Source organism: Alligator mississippiensis, chromosome 3 (assembly GCF_030867095.1).
Source record: "Alligator mississippiensis isolate rAllMis1 chromosome 3, rAllMis1, whole genome shotgun sequence".
Taxonomy (NCBI): domain Eukaryota; kingdom Metazoa; phylum Chordata; order Crocodylia; family Alligatoridae; genus Alligator; species Alligator mississippiensis.
In genome coordinates this window covers 133,194,546-133,211,474 of record NC_081826.1, presented here as the reverse complement: position 1 = coordinate 133,211,474, position 16,929 = coordinate 133,194,546, and positions in this window count along the sequence as shown.

Here is a 16,929-nt window from a genome sequence, read left to right as displayed (position 1 = left end):
GGTGTTCCTGAGCCATGGCACCAACCTTAGCGCTGGGGTCGCGACTCTCTTATCACCACAGCTGCAGCTTGACGCGGCGGTGCCGCGGGAGGTCATCCCCGGCGCCTGCTGACCGTCCGCGTCACCCTCAGCACAACACCGCCTGCTGCTCATCAACGTCTACGCGCCTTCCGATGGTCAGGAGAGGGTCGTTTCTTCGAGACCTTGGCTGCCCTCCTGCGCGACGCTAGCGAGGATGATGACCTGCTCCTCCTCGGTGGGGATTTCAACTGCACCACTGCCCCCGCGCCTCGACCGCACAGGGCCTGATCCCCACCTGCCCTCCGCTCGCAAGCTGCAATCTGCCTTGGAGGGGGCAGACCTCGTGGACATCTGGCGAGCCCTGCATCCTGATGCGCGCCAGTACACCTGGGCCAGGATGGGTGCCGGTGGTGTCACCATGGCTCGCCTCGACCGCCTTTATGTCACCAGGCACCACCTGCCACTCCTGCGCAGCAGCTGCATCGCTCCCTCGGGGTCTGTCAGATCATGACCTAGCCTTCAGTGAACTGAGCCCTGCCGGGGAGAGCCTGTGCACGGGCACCTTATTGGTTGTCTCAACGTCAGCCTGCTTCACGACTCCTATTCCGGGACTGCTTTGCCCGCTTCTGGAGGAGGTGGGAGGCTGTGAGATCGAGCCACTCCTCCTGGAAGCTGTGGTGGACGTGGGCAAGGTACAGATCCGAGCCTTTTGCCAGCAGTACACCCAGCTGGCCGCGAATGAGACGCGCCGACGTATCCGGAATTGGAGGAGGACGTGGCGGAGCTCGAGGCTGCTCTGCTGGCTGGCTGGCAGCGACGCGGCACTGAGCGAGAGCCTCCGGTTCCGCAGGAGATGTCTGCGCAACCTGGCGGAGAGCGCGGCCCGCGGCGCGAGGATCCGCGCCCGTTGCCAGGAACTGGCGGAAACTGACGCCCCGACCCGCTTCTTTTTCAACCTGGAGCGGCGGAGGGCAGCGAGCAAAGTCTTGGACCATCTCAAGACTCCTGAGGGCCGGGTAATTACAGAGCCCGGCGAAATACGCGAACATGCCGTCGCCTTCTATCGTGACCTGTTTGCGGCCGAGCCGTCGTGTCCCGAGGCCACGCGGGAACTCCACGAGGGCCTACCACGTCTCGATGCCCTGGAGGCCGGAGAGCTTGAGCGGGACTTGTCCCTGGAAGAGCTGGCGGCCGCCACGGCCGGGCCTCGCCTCCGGCAAAGCCCCGGGCCTCGATGGGTTGCCTGCTGAGTTTTACAAGAACTTCTGGCCTCTCCTCGCCCCAGCCTCCTGCGCGTTTTCCACGAGAGTCTCGCCGACAAGGTCTTGCCGATCAGCTGCCGCCCGAGCGGTTGCTGACCCTGCTGCCCAAGAAGGGAGACCTGGGCTACATGAAGAACTGGCGGCCGGTCTCCCTGCTGTGCGCGGACTATAAGATCCTGGCCAAAGCGTTGGCCACCCGCCTCCGCGCGGTCATGGCCTCTCTCACCGGGCCCGAGCAGAGCTACTGCGTGCCGGGCAGGACCATTCAAGACAACCTGTTCCTGCTGCGGACCTACTCACGGCTAGCGAGCTCTTTGGCCTCGACATCGGCCTCATCTCTCTAGACCAGGAGAAGGCCTTTGACCGGGTGGGCCACGCCTATCTCTTCCAGACTCTGGAGGCCTTTGGTTTTGGGCCCCTCTTCAACCGGGGCCCCTCCGGGTCTTGTACCGAGACATTTCCAGCCTGCTCAAGGTGAACGGTGTGCTGTGTGCTCCGTTCCCCGCACGCAGGGGCATTCGTCAGGGGTGTCCGCTGTCGGGCATGCTCTACTCCCTGGCCATCGAGCCGCTGCTGCACACGCTGCGACGCCGCCTGAGTGGTGTGGCCCTGCCAGTGGCCACCGGCCCGTCCGCTAGGCCTCGTCTCCGGCTGTCGGCATATGCGGATGATGTCACCGTCTTCCTCAACACTCAGGAAGACGTGCGGGCCCTGGCGGATTGCCAGCGTGCCTATGAGCGCGCCTCCTCCGCCCGCATCAACTGGGCCAAGAGCGATACTTTGTTGCTTGGCGCATGGACTGGCACGCTCCCCCCGGACTTGCCGGGGGGGCTCACATGGCGCCGCGAGGGCCTCAAGAGCTTGGGCGTGTTCCTGGGGCCACCGGCCTTCATGGCGCGTAACTGGGACGACCTCGAGGAGGGGGGTGGAGGCCCGCCTGCAGCGGTGGCGCTGGCGCCTGCCCAGCCTTTCCTACCGGGGGCGCGTCCTTGTCATCAACAACCTGGCGGCAGCGACCTTGTGGCACCGGTGCGCCGTGCTCGACCCCCCCACCGGATCTCCTGGAGAGACTCCAGCGCAACCTGGTGGACTTCTTCTGGGATGGGCGCCACTGGCTCCCACGAGCCGTCCTTCACCTGCCTGTTGCCGAGGGGGCCAGGGTCTGGTTGACCTGGCCAGCAGGGTGGCGGCCTTCCGCCTGCAGGCCCTTCAGCGACTGCTTTACAGCGAGGAGCAGCTGCCATGGGCAACAACTGGCGTGCCGATTCCTACAGAGGGTCGGCGCCCTTGGCTTTGACCGGGAGCTCTTTTTGTTGACACCCACGCTCCTGAACTGGGCGGTGCTTCCGGCCTTTTATCGCAGCGTGGTACAAGCCTGGCAGGTCGCCTTCCGCCTCCAGCCTCGAGCCCGGACACTGTGTTTCCCGCAGCTGCTGAGGGAGCCTCTGGTGCACAACTCAGCCCTGTGGGGCTCCGTGCCGAGCCTGGCCCTCTGCCAGCCTCACGGCCCACCCTCATCCAGGCGCGTGTCCTCCGCCTGCACCATCTCCTGGACCCCCGCTCGGTCAGCCTGGCTCTCGCCCGAGGCGCTGGCCACACGGCTGGGCGTGCGCTCCATCCGCACCATGGGTCATCTCCTGCGTGACATCCGCGCCGCCCTCCCGCCGGTGGCGGCGGCCGCCTTGGACGAACATCTCCGTGCGCAGCCAGATCCCGCGGGCCGCGGATGCCGCGAGCGAGGCTTTCCCTTCGCTGCCGGTCACCCCGGCTGTGGCCGCGGAGTTGGCCGGTGGGCCGGGCACTCTGTTGCGGCTCCCCATGCCTCCCGATAGTGACACGGGTTGTCCCTTTGCTTCTCTATCGCGTAGAAGCTTGTATGCCTGGGTGGTCTGTGTCCGCCATGCTCAGGTGCTGGCGGGACGCCCCGATACACCGTGGCGACGGCGCCTGGGGCCACCGGCTTCCCCACCGGCCCACCCGGCGTGGCGCACGTTGTATAAGCCCGCGACCGCCAAGAAGACTGGCGACCTGCAGTGGCGGTTGCTGCACGGCATCCTAGCCACTGGCACGTTTGCGTCCCACTTTGACCCAGCCGCTTCGACGGCCTGCCCCTTCTGCCCTGGGGGCGTGGAGGAGGATCTCTTTCACGCCTTCCTGGACTGTCCCCGCCTGCGGCCGCTCTTTGCCACCCTCGAGCTGCCGCTGCGGGCGCTGGGCAGGAGCCTCTCAGAGACCACCTACATATGCTCCTGCCCGTACCGGGCGGCCGAGCGGGGCGCCATCTGCCTGGCCAACTTTTTGCTGGGCAGGCCAAGATGGCCGTCCTCAAGAGCCGCCGTAACCGGCTTGCCGGCACCGGCTCAGACGATGCCCCGCGGCTCTTTGGCCTCCTAGTGCGGGCGCGCCTCTCGCTGGAGTTTGAGCACGCTGTGCTCCGGCGGGGGGGTGCCCGCCTTCGAGGCACTCTGGGCCCTTGAGGGAGCGCTGTGCCACGTGGAGGACAGCCGTCTCAAATACGCGCTCTGATGTTGTGACCGGTCTGGGCGACCGGGCGGGTGCGGTGGCGGACTGTGGCTTCCGGCTTGTGCCGTGCCCTGGCCCTCACCAGGCTGCTGTTGTTCATTTTCTCGGGGTGAGAAGAAGAAGGGTTTTGTACGTGTACTATGGGACAGGGAAGGGTGGAATTGTTCGTTTCTCGAGGGCTATATATATAAATAGCATGTTAGACACGATGTGTATTACTGCGAAGGTGTTTGTCACGGTGTGATGTTCTGAACGTCCTGGAATGGTTTCTCTTTGGTGTGGTTTGATGGTTTTTTTGCTTTCTGTACCTGATCTTTTGTGAAATAAAGTTGTTAAAAGTCAAAGTCCTTCCTTCCTTCCTTCGCTTTGGACGCTTCGGACCAGGCTCGCTTGGAGCTGCGTGGGGCGATCCCGAGCGTAAGACTCCCCGGCTTCCTATCTCTTTTCTTGCTTCACTCCCACCTGTCTAAAGGTCTCTAGCCTCTGTTTATTTCGCTTTCTGACTCTTTTCTTGCTTTTTTGCAGCTTTTACCCCCACTTTTCTCTCCTCTCTCTTCCCTCCCCCTCTGCTTCCGGCTTCTTTGTCTGTGAGACGCTTCTTGCAGCCTTCTCTTTTACTGTCTCTTTCCCTTTCTTTCTCTTTTTTCTGTCTGCTTGTTACGGGGAGTTACCTTTTCCATTAGCCTGCCTTCCAGAGGTGCTCTTAATTAACACTCCATCCCCCCCTCAACCCCTTAGTTTTCCTTTTCTTTTTTCTTTTTTCAAATGTTTTAACCCCCCCCCCTCCTTCCCCTGCCGCTTTTTTCCCCCCCCACCCTCCTCCCCCTTTGTGGGGAGGTCTCTATTATCATTTGCCGCTTGAGGGGTGCTTTTTTTCTTTTTCCCCCCCTCTTTTTTTGTTCTATCCACGCTTTTTTTTTTTTCACCCCCCAAATCCCTCCTCCCTTTCAGTGGCTTATCTTCACTTTCTGTTTTGGCCGCATTCCCGGGAGCTTGGCCTTGAGCTCCTGTGTTTAAGTTTTCTTTTCATTCCCTTAGTTTTTTTTTTGCTTTGCAGTTTAACCCTGTCCTAGTGAGGATGGCTGCTCCTACACCTGGCAGTTGGCATGAGGATGTCTCTCGGGACCTCCCGCTGACGCATGGCCTGAGGGTTCATGCCCCTCTCCATGTGGGGCTTGAGGTTTGCATGGAGGCTCTGGCTGCGCTCCTGGGATGGCGTACGATCCGCTATGCAGGTCGTGTGAACACGGTCCCGATGATTTATTTGAGCACGCCTGCCTTGGTTGACAGGGTGTGTGCTGAGGGCCTAGACATTGCGGGCATCCACTACCCTGTCACGCCCCTAGAGACTCAGGCAGTGAGGGTGGTGATCTCTAACATCCCACCACATGTTTCTGATCGGGAGCTGGCCAGGGGACTCGAGGCCTATGGAGTTGTTACGAGTCCTTTTCGCCGGCTGCCGATGGGAAGCAAGGACCCTCAGCGGAAGCACGTCCTGTCTTTTCGGAGGCAGGTCTTTATGCTCCTCAAGGAGGGCCCCCAGTCTCTACCTCGCTCCCTGAGCTTCACGCTCGAGGGTCGGAGGTATATTATCTATTTGTCTGTGGGAGAGACTACGTGTTTTAAGTGCGGCGGCTCCTCCCACCTGGCTGCTCAGTGCCCTCAGGGCAAGGCGGCCGGACCATCGCCACCTGCGGCAGAGCCGAGAGACGGCGTGTCGACTTCTGGGACACGCGGAAGGCCCAGGGAGGCAGGGAGCTCTTCCTCCCAGCCTCCTTCCATCCCTACTCCATCTCAGGGGACAGGGGGCTCTGGTGTGAAACCATCGTCCAGTAGAGAGGCTGGTGCTACTACCCAGGCCCCGCCGCCGCCTCCCCCGTCTGTGGCGCCCCCTGCCCTCAGTGCGGGGGCCCCGCCGGCTGGGGGGGCGGGGCAGTCTGGCCCATCCCCAGCACAGGGGCAGCTGCCCACTACCACCAAGAAGAAGAAGAAGGAGGACAAAGAGAGGAAGATGAAGGGGGCCTCTCAGGATGCCCTGCCCTCCTCGGCCAGTGCCGAGGGACCCCCCCACTAGAGAGCCTGGCCCCGCTCTGGCTGCCATACCACCCACCCCGTTGGCCGTCGGCGGGGTAGACTTAGCGGAGGGGGAGGGGGCTTCAGGGGTCCCTCTCCCCTCGCCTGTCCCCCAGCCTCCGGAGTCGGGCGGCGGCGGGGATGGTGGCGAATGCCTCTCTTCTGGTGGCCTGGCCTCGGGGGTGGCGGGAGAGTCTGCTACCCCCTTGGTCATGCCCCAGCCTGGTGGATTAGATGGAGAAGTTGACGAGATGGAGGTCCAGCTCACTGAGTCTCGCAAGAGGCGTCGTGAGCGGGATGGCCTCTCCCCCCCCAGGAAGACAGGGAATGCCCTCGTGGAGCCGGTCCTTGACTCGGACGATGAGAGGCGGCTGATGTGTCTAGACATCGAGGGTGTCGATGCTGCGGTTGCGGACGAGCTCCCACCGGGGGTGCGGACTCGCCGCTCTTCCTTAGGCAACATCCACCCCAAGCTGGCGGAGCCCCCCTGGGTCCCTCCAGACTATGGGGGACTCCTGTCCTTCTTGAAGTTAACTAAGGGGCAGAGGAACATAGCAGGACGCATCACTCAGTGGTGCACAGACCCCAAAGTGTTTGTTAAGGGTGCCAGGGCAGCTGCCAAGCTCATGCAGCGGGATCTGGGCACACGCCAGATGGCTTACCGTTTGGAGAAGCTTGCCCAGAGGGTGAGAGTTGAGTGGGACTTGGGCGGGTCCCTCGACTAGAGTAGGGCACAGTAGGCCTTCCTTGACCTGTCTGTACTGCCTTGCTCTGTTCTTGGGTGCTCGTTCTGCCACCCGTACCTTGCTTTGCTCTTCCTCTCCCACACCCACATCCATGGCAGCCACAATCATTGGCACCTTCAACATCAACGGCTGTCGAGACTCGGTGAAGCGCGAAGCCGTCCTGGAGCTCCTGCGACAGAAGAGGCTGGCCGTCGCCTTCCTTCAAGAGACACACTCTGACAGATTCAACCAGGCGGCCTGGCGGGCTGCCTGGCGAGGACAGGTGTTCCTGAGCCATGGCACCAACCTTAGCGCTGGGGTCGCGACTCTCTTATCACCACAGCTGCAGCTTGACGCGGCGGTGCCACGGGAGGTCATCCCCGGCCGCCTGCTGACCGTCCGCGTCACCCTCGCACAACACCGCCTGCTGCTCATCAACGTCTACGCGCCTTCCGATGGTCAGGAGAGGGTCGTTTTCTTCGAGACCTTGGCTGCCCTCCTGCGCGACGCTAGCGAGGATGATGACCTGCTCCTCCTCGGTGGGGATTTCAACTGCACCACTGCCCCGCGCCTCGACCGCACAGGGCCTGAACCCCACCTGCCCTCCGCTCGCAAGCTGCAATCTGCCTTGGAGGGGGCAGACCTCGTGGACATCTGGCGAGCCCTGCATCCTGATGCGCACCAGTACACCTGGGCCAGGATGGGTGCCGGTGGTGTCACCATGGCTCGCCTCGACCGCCTTTATGTCACCAGGCACCACCTGCCACTCCTGCGCAGCAGCTGCATCGCTCCCTCGGGTCTGTCAGATCATGACCTAGCCTTCAGTGAACTGAGCCTGCCGGGGAGAGCCTGTGCGCGGGCACCTTATTGGTGTCTCAACGTCAGCCTGCTTCAGGACTCCTATTTCTGGGACTGCTTTGCCCGCTTCTGGAGGAGGTGGGAGGCTGCGAGATCGAGCCACTCCTCCTGGAAGCTGTGGTGGGACATGGGCAAGGAAGAGATCCGAGCCTTTTGCCAGCAGTACACCCAGCTGGCCGCGAACGAGACGCGCCGACGTATCTGGGAGTTGGAGGAGGACGTGGCGGAGCTCGAGGCTGCTCTGCTGGCCACTGGCAGCGACGCAGCACTGAGCGAGAGCCTCCGGTTCCGCAGGAAATGTCAGCGCGACTTGGCGGAGAGCGCGGCCCGCGGCGCGAGGATCCGCACCCGTTGCCAGGAACTGGCGGAAACTGACGCCCCGACCCGCTTCTTTTTCAACCTGGAGTGGCGGAGGGCAGCGAGCAAAGTCTTGGACCATCTCAAGACTCCTGAGGGCCGGGTAATTACAGAGCCCGGCGAAATACGTGAACATGCCATCGCTTTCTATCGTGACCTGTTTGCGGCCGAGCCATCGTGCCCCGAGGCCACGCGGGAACTCCACGAGGGCCTACCACGTCTCAACGCCCTGGAGGCCGGAGAGCTTGAGCGGGACTTGTCCCTGGAAGAGCTGGCGGCCGCCACGGCCAGCCTCGCCTCCGGCAAAGCCCCGGGCCTCGATGGGTTGCCTGCTGAGTTTTACAAGACCTTCTGGCCTCTCCTCGGCCCCAGCCTCCTGCACGTTTTCCAGGAGAGCCTCGCCGACAAGGTCTTGCCGATCAGCTGCCGCCGAGCGGTGCTGACCCTGCTGCCCAAGAAGGGAGACCTGGGCTACATGAAGAACTGGCGGCCGGTCTCCCTGCTGTGCGCGGACTATAAGATCCTGGCCAAAGCGTTGGCCACCCGCCTCCGCGCGGTCATGGCCTCTCTCACCGGGCCCGAGCAGAGCTACTGTGTGCCGGGCAGGACCATTCAAGACAACCTGTTCCTGCTGCGGGACCTACTCACGGCTAGCGAGCTCTTTGGCCTCGACATCGGCCTCATCTCTCTAGACCAGGAGAAGGCCTTTGACCGGGTGGGCCACGCCTATCTCTTCCGGACTCTGGAGGCCTTTGGTTTTGGACCCCTCTTCACCGGGGCCTTCCGGGTCTTGTACCGAGACATTTCCAGCCTGCTCAAGGTGAACGGTGTGCTGTGTGCTCCGTTCCCCGCATGCAGGGGCATTCGTCAGGGGTGTCCGCTGTCGGGCATGCTCTACTCCCTGGCCATCGAGCCGCTGCTGCACACGCTGCGACGCCGCCTGAGTGGTGTGGCCCTGCCAGTGGCCACCGGCCCGTCCGCTAGGCCTCCTCTCCGGCTGTCGGCATATGCGGATGATGTCACCGTCTTCCTCAACACTCAGGAAGACGTGCGGGCCCTGGTGGATTGCCAGCATGCCTATGAGCGCGCCTCCTCCGCCCGCATCAACTGGGCCAAGAGCGATACTTTGCTGCTTGGCGCATGGACTGGCACGCCCCCCCCGGACTTGCCGGGGGGGCTCACATGGCGCCGCGAGGGCCTCAAGATCTTGGGCGTGTTCCTGGGGCCACCGACCTTCATGGCGCGCAACTGGGACGACCTCGAGGAGGGGGTGGAGGCCCGCCTGCAGCGGTGGCGCTGGCACCTGCCCAGCCTTTCCTACAGGGGGCGCGTCCTTGTCATCAACAACCTGGCGGCAGCGACCTTGTGGCACCGGTGCGCCGTGCTCGACCTCCCACCGGATCTAATGGACAGACTCCAGCGCAACCTGGTGGACTTCTTCTGGGATGGGCGCCACTGGCTCCCACGAGCCGTCCTTCGCCTGCCTGTTGCCGAGGGAGGCCAGGGTCTGGTTGACCTGGCCAGCAGGGTGGCGGCCTTCCGCCTGCAGGCCCTTCAGCGACTGCTTTACAGTGAGGAGCAGCTGCCATGGCAACAACTGGCGTGCCGGTTCCTACAGAGGGTCGGCGCCCTTGGCTTTGACCGGGAGCTCTTTTTGTTGACACCCACGCTCCTGAACTGGGCGGTGCTTCCGGCCTTTTATTGCAGCGTGGTATGAGCCTGGCAGGCCGTCTTCCGCCTCCAGCCTCGAGCCCGGACACTGTGTTTCCCGCAGCTGCTGAGGGAGCCTCTGGTGCACAACTCAGCCCTGTGGGGCTCCATGCCGAGCCTGGCCTCTGCCAGCCTCACGGCCACCCTCATCCAGGCGCGTGTCCTCCGCCTGCACCATCTCCTGGACCCCGCTCGGTCAGCCTGGCTCTCGCCCTTGGCGCTGGCCGCACGGCTGGGCGTGCGCTCCATCTGCACCATGGGTCATCTCCTGCGTGACATCCGCGCCGCCCTCCCGCCGGTGGCGGCGGCCGCCTTGGACGAACATCTCCGTGCGCGCCAGATCCCGCGGGCCGCGGATGCCGCGAACGAGGCTTTCCTTTCGCTGCCGGTCACCCCGGCTGTGGCCGCGGAGTTGGCCGGTGGGCCGGGCACTCTGTTGCGGCTCCCCATGCCTCCCGATAGTGACACGGGTTGTCCCTTTGCTTCTCTATCGCGTAGAAGCTTGTATGCCTGGGTGGTCTGTGTCCGCCATGCTCAGGTGCTGGCGGGCCGTCCCGATACACCGTGGCAACGGCCCCTGGGGCCACCGGCTTCTCCACCGGCCCACCCGGCGTGGCGCACATTGTATAAGCCGCCGACCGCCAAGAAGACTGGCGACCTGCAGTGGCGGTTGCTGCACGGCATCCTAGCCACTGGCACGTTTGCGTCCCACTTTGACCCAGCCGCTTTGACGGCCTGCCCCTTCTGCCCTGGGCGCGTGGAGGAGGATCTCTTTCACGCCTTCCTGGACTGTCCCCGCCTGCAGCCGCTCTTTGCCACCCTCGAGCTGCCGCTGCGGGCGCTGGGCAGGAGCCTCTCAGAGACCACCTACATATGCTCCTACCCGTACCGGGCGGCCGAGCGGGGCGCCATCTGCCTGGCCAACTTTTTGCTGGGCCAGGCCAAGATGGCCGTCCTCAAGAGCCGCCGTAACCGGCTTGCCGGCACCGGCTCAGACGATGCCCCGCGGCTCTTTGGCCTCCTAGTGCAGGCGCGCCTCTCGCTGGAGTTTGAGCACGCTGTGCTCCGGCGGGGGGTGCCCGCCTTCGAGGCACTCTGGGCCCTTGAGGGAGCGCTGTGCCACGTGGAGGACGGCCGTCTCAAATACGCGCTCTGATGTCATGACCGGTCTGGGCGACCGGGCGGGCGCGGTGGCGGACTGTGGCTTCCGGCTTGTGCCGTGCCCTGGCCCCTCACCAGGCTGCTTTTGTTTATTTTCTCGGGGTGAGAAGTTGAAGGGTTTTGTACGTGTACTATGGGACAGGGAAGGGTGGAATTGTTCGTTTCTCGAGGGCTATATATATAAATAGCATGTTAGACACGATGTGTATTACTGCGAAGGTGTTTGTCACGGTGTGATGTTCTGAATGTCCTGGAATGGTTTCTCTTTGGTGTGGTTTGATGGTTTTTTTGCTTTCTGTACCTGATCTTTTGTGAAATAAAGTTGTTAAAAGTCAAAAAGTCAAAGTCCTTCCTTCCTTCCTTCCCCTGGAGGCTCCTTCCCCTTCAGCTACTGGTAAGGAACTAACTGCCTAGTCCCAGCCCTGGGGTTTATATGGGCCTAGGGCCCTGCCTCCTCCAGCCAGCTGACCAGGTGCAGGTGTGGCCAATTCCCTCATTAACCGGTTGTCCTGGCAGCCTGCACCTGGGTTCTTATCTCTGCTCTAAGAGGAGCAGGCACCTTAGTGCCCTGCTACATCTGGGTTACGATTCTACAAAAAAAAACTGGTATCATATGTCACCCTTTTAGAGCTTAAGCCAAACCTGTAGATGGTGCTGTCTTCCTGTGTTTTCTGCATGTCATTTAAAACCAGAAATAAAGCTAGCAGATTCTATTTTTATCACTCTGGATCCAGAGAACCACTGTCAGGATTCATTTACTGTAATTAAATTTGCTTCATGAGTTTCAGGCACTGAAGCATCTGTTACCATACTTGTGTTCTTACCTGGAGTACAAGTCAAAGGAATAGGGCATGTTCTTTTGTAATTCATGGAGCATTCTTTGTAAAGATGGTCTGCTTATGGATGAATAAAGGAAAATAGAAAGTGCTATTGTGTGCCAGTTATTAATACTTTAGCAAAAACTGGCTGTGGGAAAGTGCAAGCAAGGCAAAACTGCCCTGGGAGAACTAAAATCCCAGCTTGCTTATCTATGGTAGCTCCACATGCATGGCTCTATTCCTGTAATGCCTATGTACATCACAACCCTTGGTATATTTGTCTTCATAGCACTCCTCACTGGTAGGGATTGTCCCTTCTGTTCACATAGGAAACTAATACCTAAGTCTGAGGACAATCATTCCATTCTGAAACCAAGTTCATCAATGTCTGGTTGTGATATACAGGGTGTGAAGTACTGCTTTTCACTTCTGTCCAAGATTGCTGAATCTAGGTCCGTGATCCAACAGGTTTTAAAACAAGGGCCCAGTGCATTTACCATGACTGGAATATGCCACAGAGCACTGTTATAGATTCATAGATGCTAGGGTCGGAAGGGACCTCAACAGATCATTGAGTCCGACCCCCTGCCTAGGCAGGAAAGAGTGCTGGAGTCAGATGACCCCAGCTAGATGCCTATCCAGCATTCTCTTGAAGACCCCCAAGGTAGGGGAGGGCACCACCTCCCTTGGAAGCCCATTCCAAATTTTAGCCACCCTTACCATGAAGAACTTCTTCCTGATGTCTAGCATAAATCTCTCTGTCAGCTTGTGACCATTGTTCCTTGTTACCCCAAGTGGCGCCCTGCTGAACAGAGCATCTCTGGTTCCTTGCTGCACCCCGCTAATGAATTTGTAGGCAGCCACAAGATCACCTCTCAGCCTTCTCTTGCAGAGGCTGAAGAGGTCCAGGTCCCTCAGTCTCCCCACATAGGGCTTGGCCTGCAAACCCTTAACCATATGAGTGGCCCTTCTCTGGACCCTCTCAAGGTTATCCACATCCTTCTTAAAGTACGGCACCCAAAACTGGATGCAGTACTCCAACTGTGGTCTGACCAATGCTGCATAGAGGGGAAGTATCACCTCTTTGGTTCTATTGTCATGCATCTGCTGATAAAGTGCAGTTAGCTTTGCTGATGATTTCATCACACTGACAACTCTTGTTCATCTTGGAGTCCACTATGATTCCAACATCCCTTTCCTCTTCTGTGCTGCTGAGAGGGTCATTTCCCAGCCAGTATGTGTGCTGGATATTTTTGCACCCTAGGTGCAGCACTCTGCACTTGTCCTTGTTGTACTGCATCCTATTGTGTACTACCCACTTTTCCAACCTGTCCAGGTCTGCCTGCAATCGTTTCCTACCCTCCCGAGTGTGCACTTCGCCCCACAATTTAGTATCATCTGCAAACTTGGACAGAGTACACTTCACACCCACATCCGAGTCACTGATGAAGACATTAAAGAGTATCGGTCCAAGGACCGAGCCCTGCAGGATCCCACTGCCCACATCCTTCCAGGTTGATACTGACCTGTCCACTACCACTCTCTGGGTGCGACCCCCCCCAAGCCAATTTGCCACCCACCGGACTGTGTAATCATCTAAGTCACAGCCTTTTAATTTATTTATGAGAATGGGATGAGATACCATATCAAAAGCCTTCCTAAAAATTCCAGTAAATGACATCCACCTCTACTCCTGCGTCTAAGCATTTTGTGACCAGGTCATAAAAGGAAACCAGATTAGTCAGGCATAATCTACCTGCTATGAATCCATGCTGGTTGCCATGTTGCATTATTTTTCCCGCTGGACTCATACAAATATGATCCTTAATAATCTTTTCAAAGACTTTTCCAAGGATAGAGGTGAGACTGACTGTCCTATAATTACTCAGATCCTCTTTCCTCCCCTTCTTGCCAGTTAGCACAATTCCCATACCAGACTGGTATGAGATTGTGAAGAATTGACTGGAATTTCAGTCCCTCCCTTGGCATTGCGAAGTTGTCCCAGTTGGACTGGACTGATCCACAGGGATGATCAAATGATTTTTTAAAGAGCAGTGATTTTTAATTTTGAAATTCAGTTCATTGTAACAATCACTAGAATATTTCCTGGGGTGGAGGGAAAGGGGGAGAATTTAGGCTCCCCTGAAAAAAACTTAATTGCAAGCCACACAGGTTGTGGCAGGGGACACACCTTGAAAGTAACACTGGGGGCCTCTCCTGCCTCACGTCTGGGCTCAGTGGGTGCAGAGAGCAAGTGGGCAAGCCTGCTCTCAGCTGTGGGACAGACAGCTAAACCCAGTCCTCTCCCCGCATAGTAACCACATGCCCTTCAAGAACAAAGAAAGATCTGCAGCAGGCTCCTTTCTTGGTTATGAGTAAGAAAAAATATCTTTCTTTAAAATAGAAAAAAACCCTAGGCAAACACACTGCCCCATCCCCCACCCTTCTCTTAGTGAACATAATCACCCCTCAGTCACTGCAGTTATCGTATGCTACCATGTAGCTGTTTATTCTGGGAGTGCCTGTTATATTGGCAAACACATCAGCACCTAAATTAGCATGCCTCCTAGCAACTTTTTTTTTTACTAGCCCTAACTGGTCAGAAACATCACTCGCAACAAGGGAAAGCAGGCTAGCACTATGTGGCTTATATTTTCCCCTCTGTCATTGAATCCAAAAGCACTAACCAACTTTCCCCCTCCCACACAAATTGAAAAGCTCTCCAAAAGCTCAGACCTACCTGTTGTTATATATAGTTCAGAACACCTGGTAACCAATTATTAGTTGAAAACAATTAGCTGTCAATTATCAGCACACACAAGGTCACCTGTACCATTTACAAATCCCTGAGAGCTCCAGCTTGTCCTGCCCTATTGCCCAAAACAACATGGAATAGGAAAGCAGCTTTTCACCTGGAGAATTAACCATTTACCTGCCACATTAGCTGGCATCAAATGCCAATAGGAAAATGACAAGGTTGCCCCACTGTTGAGTAGTAGCAAATGTCTGGGTGCTGGGCAGTTTTTCTGGGAAAGACAAATTAGTGACAGAGAGTCTGGAGGCATTCTGAATGTAACTTTTATATATATATGGTAACATGTCTTCAAGGGCTAAACTTTTGCTTGCAGACTAGGGCCCCTGGCAGACCTCACACTTAAGTCATGATTGACCAGTTAATAGTAACCTGGATGCATGTTCATACAGTTAGTGGCACGATAAAACAGGAAATAAGCCACAAAGTTATCATACAAAAATGTGTGTAATAACTTAGAGGCTAGTTCCCGTTGCACTATAAACTGAACATGTGGAGAGCATCAATCATCTGACTGGTGCTCCCAGCTATGGGAGTACACCAGGCACCCAGCTTCCTACTTGCCAGTTCAGGGAAGCCTCGGATCAGGATCTCGGGCTCTCCCTGCACCAGGAATAGGGCTTGAATCCCCAATCCAATCATGCCTCCTGTCATGCAGGCGGCATGGCAGGAGGCGGGATTGTTGGGACCATGGATCAGATCCCATTGTGCCTTTAACTGACCATCTCTTCAGCAGCCTAAGGAACAAAATTTTGGAATGTGTATCTGCTTCAGCTGATGACACCTGCCAGAGGAAACCCTGTAAGCATGTTGTTGTGGGTTGAGTGAAACAGCATTGAAGCTAGTGGGATTACCTACTGTCCTCCATCTAAGATGGCTGCTAGAAACAGTGCCATTTCATTATTAAACATTTGCAGATGCAAAGCAAACAATCCAGCAAAGGCACAAGCGGTCAAGGGCATTTGCTAGGCATTGTTTGAGAAGAGGTGTGATTATGCGGGAGAGAAAGCAGCAGCAAAAACAGAACAAGAAGTGGAGACAGGAAAGGATCAGACACACGGCATGAGCAGCTGACCGCACAGTCTGGCATCATTTCCATCAGTTTTGGACACCAATGTAAATTACACCTGGGTATGTAATGGATTAACAAACAGCTTCTCCTGGGGTAGCTCAGATTGTGGGCTGCTATCATTGTGCCATGCTGCTGGGTGGCAGGGGAGCAGGTAGCATTCTGATTGCCTTCAGCAACACTCACCCTGGGATAAGCTACTCATTCAGAGACAAAAAAAAAGAAATCAGAGAGAACTTTGGGAGCAAAAATCCAAGCTTTAGGTCCAGTAAAGCAGGGTGTGGGATGCACAGCTCCTGAGCTGGATCTGGCCCACAGATGGCAGGCCAGGGAATTTTAAGATGGTGCCAGCAAAGGTGGGACCTGCTGTGAAATCCAGTGCTCCTGGACTCTGTAGGATATGACCATCCATGGAAGGGGGTGAGTGAGGGCTGTGCTGACACAACCCCACAGCTGCTTGGGGCTCCTGCCACTTGCCCCACCACAGCTGCCACTTGCTTCTGAGGGTCTGGCCCTTGAAGAGTTAACCCTCTCTGCAACTGCACACTTTGTCCCAGCAAGACTCTGTTTCTGCTGGCTGCTAATGCTGCACCAGGGTAATCAAAATGACCAGGGAGCTGGACTGCAGTTGCCATGCCAAGAGAGACTGGAAAGACTAGCATTCTTAGTTTGGAAAGAAGGCTGAGGAGATATGATAGAGGTCCAGAAAATCATGAAGGGTGTGAACCAAGAGAACAGGGAACTGTTGTTCACCAAGTCCCAGCATACTGAAATTAGTAGGAGGCAGATTTAAAATTAACAAAAGAAATTACTTCTTATACATAACATGTAGTTAACTTGTGGAATTGATTGCCACAGGAGGTGGTGGAGGCACATAGCACAGCCGGGTTTAAAAAGGGACTAGTTAAATACATGGACAATATAATTAATTCTATTAATTCTACTAATGGCTATTAAACAGAGTGGTTGGAGATGTTTCCTCTGGCATCTCTAAACCAATAATGGAGATGGCCAAGGAGGATACTGAATAGGGGATAGAACACTTTAGATATATCCAGTGTAGTGCTCTCCTTCTCTAGCCTCCATTTCTGCTCCATTGGTCTAAGTCAGTGTGGTCTTTCTGTTCTTATGCATCATATGCTGTTTCCACCCAGGCACTGCCAGCCCTGTCACTGCAGCTCTGCTCTCTTTACTGCCAGAGGTAGAGGTGCTGCGTGGAGGGTTCAGGACATGGTGGGGAGGGTGCTGATGGCCAGGAGGGTGAGGTGCTCCATTCTGATACCCACACCCCACTTGCTTAAGCAACACCTGGAGCTGCCTATGTCCCACTTACCTGCCTCTTACTACATTATTGTTATAGACACCTGGCCTCCAGAGTAGAATACAGATCCCAAAGCTGCCATGCTCCCTCTACAGTGTATAGGGAGGGTTCAGTGTTGCAGAGCAGGATTCAAAACACCTTCACACTGAGCAAGAAGCCACCTGGAGCTAGTCAGGAGAGAGCTCGGCAAGGGGGCAGGATGTTTCTGAAATCTCAACT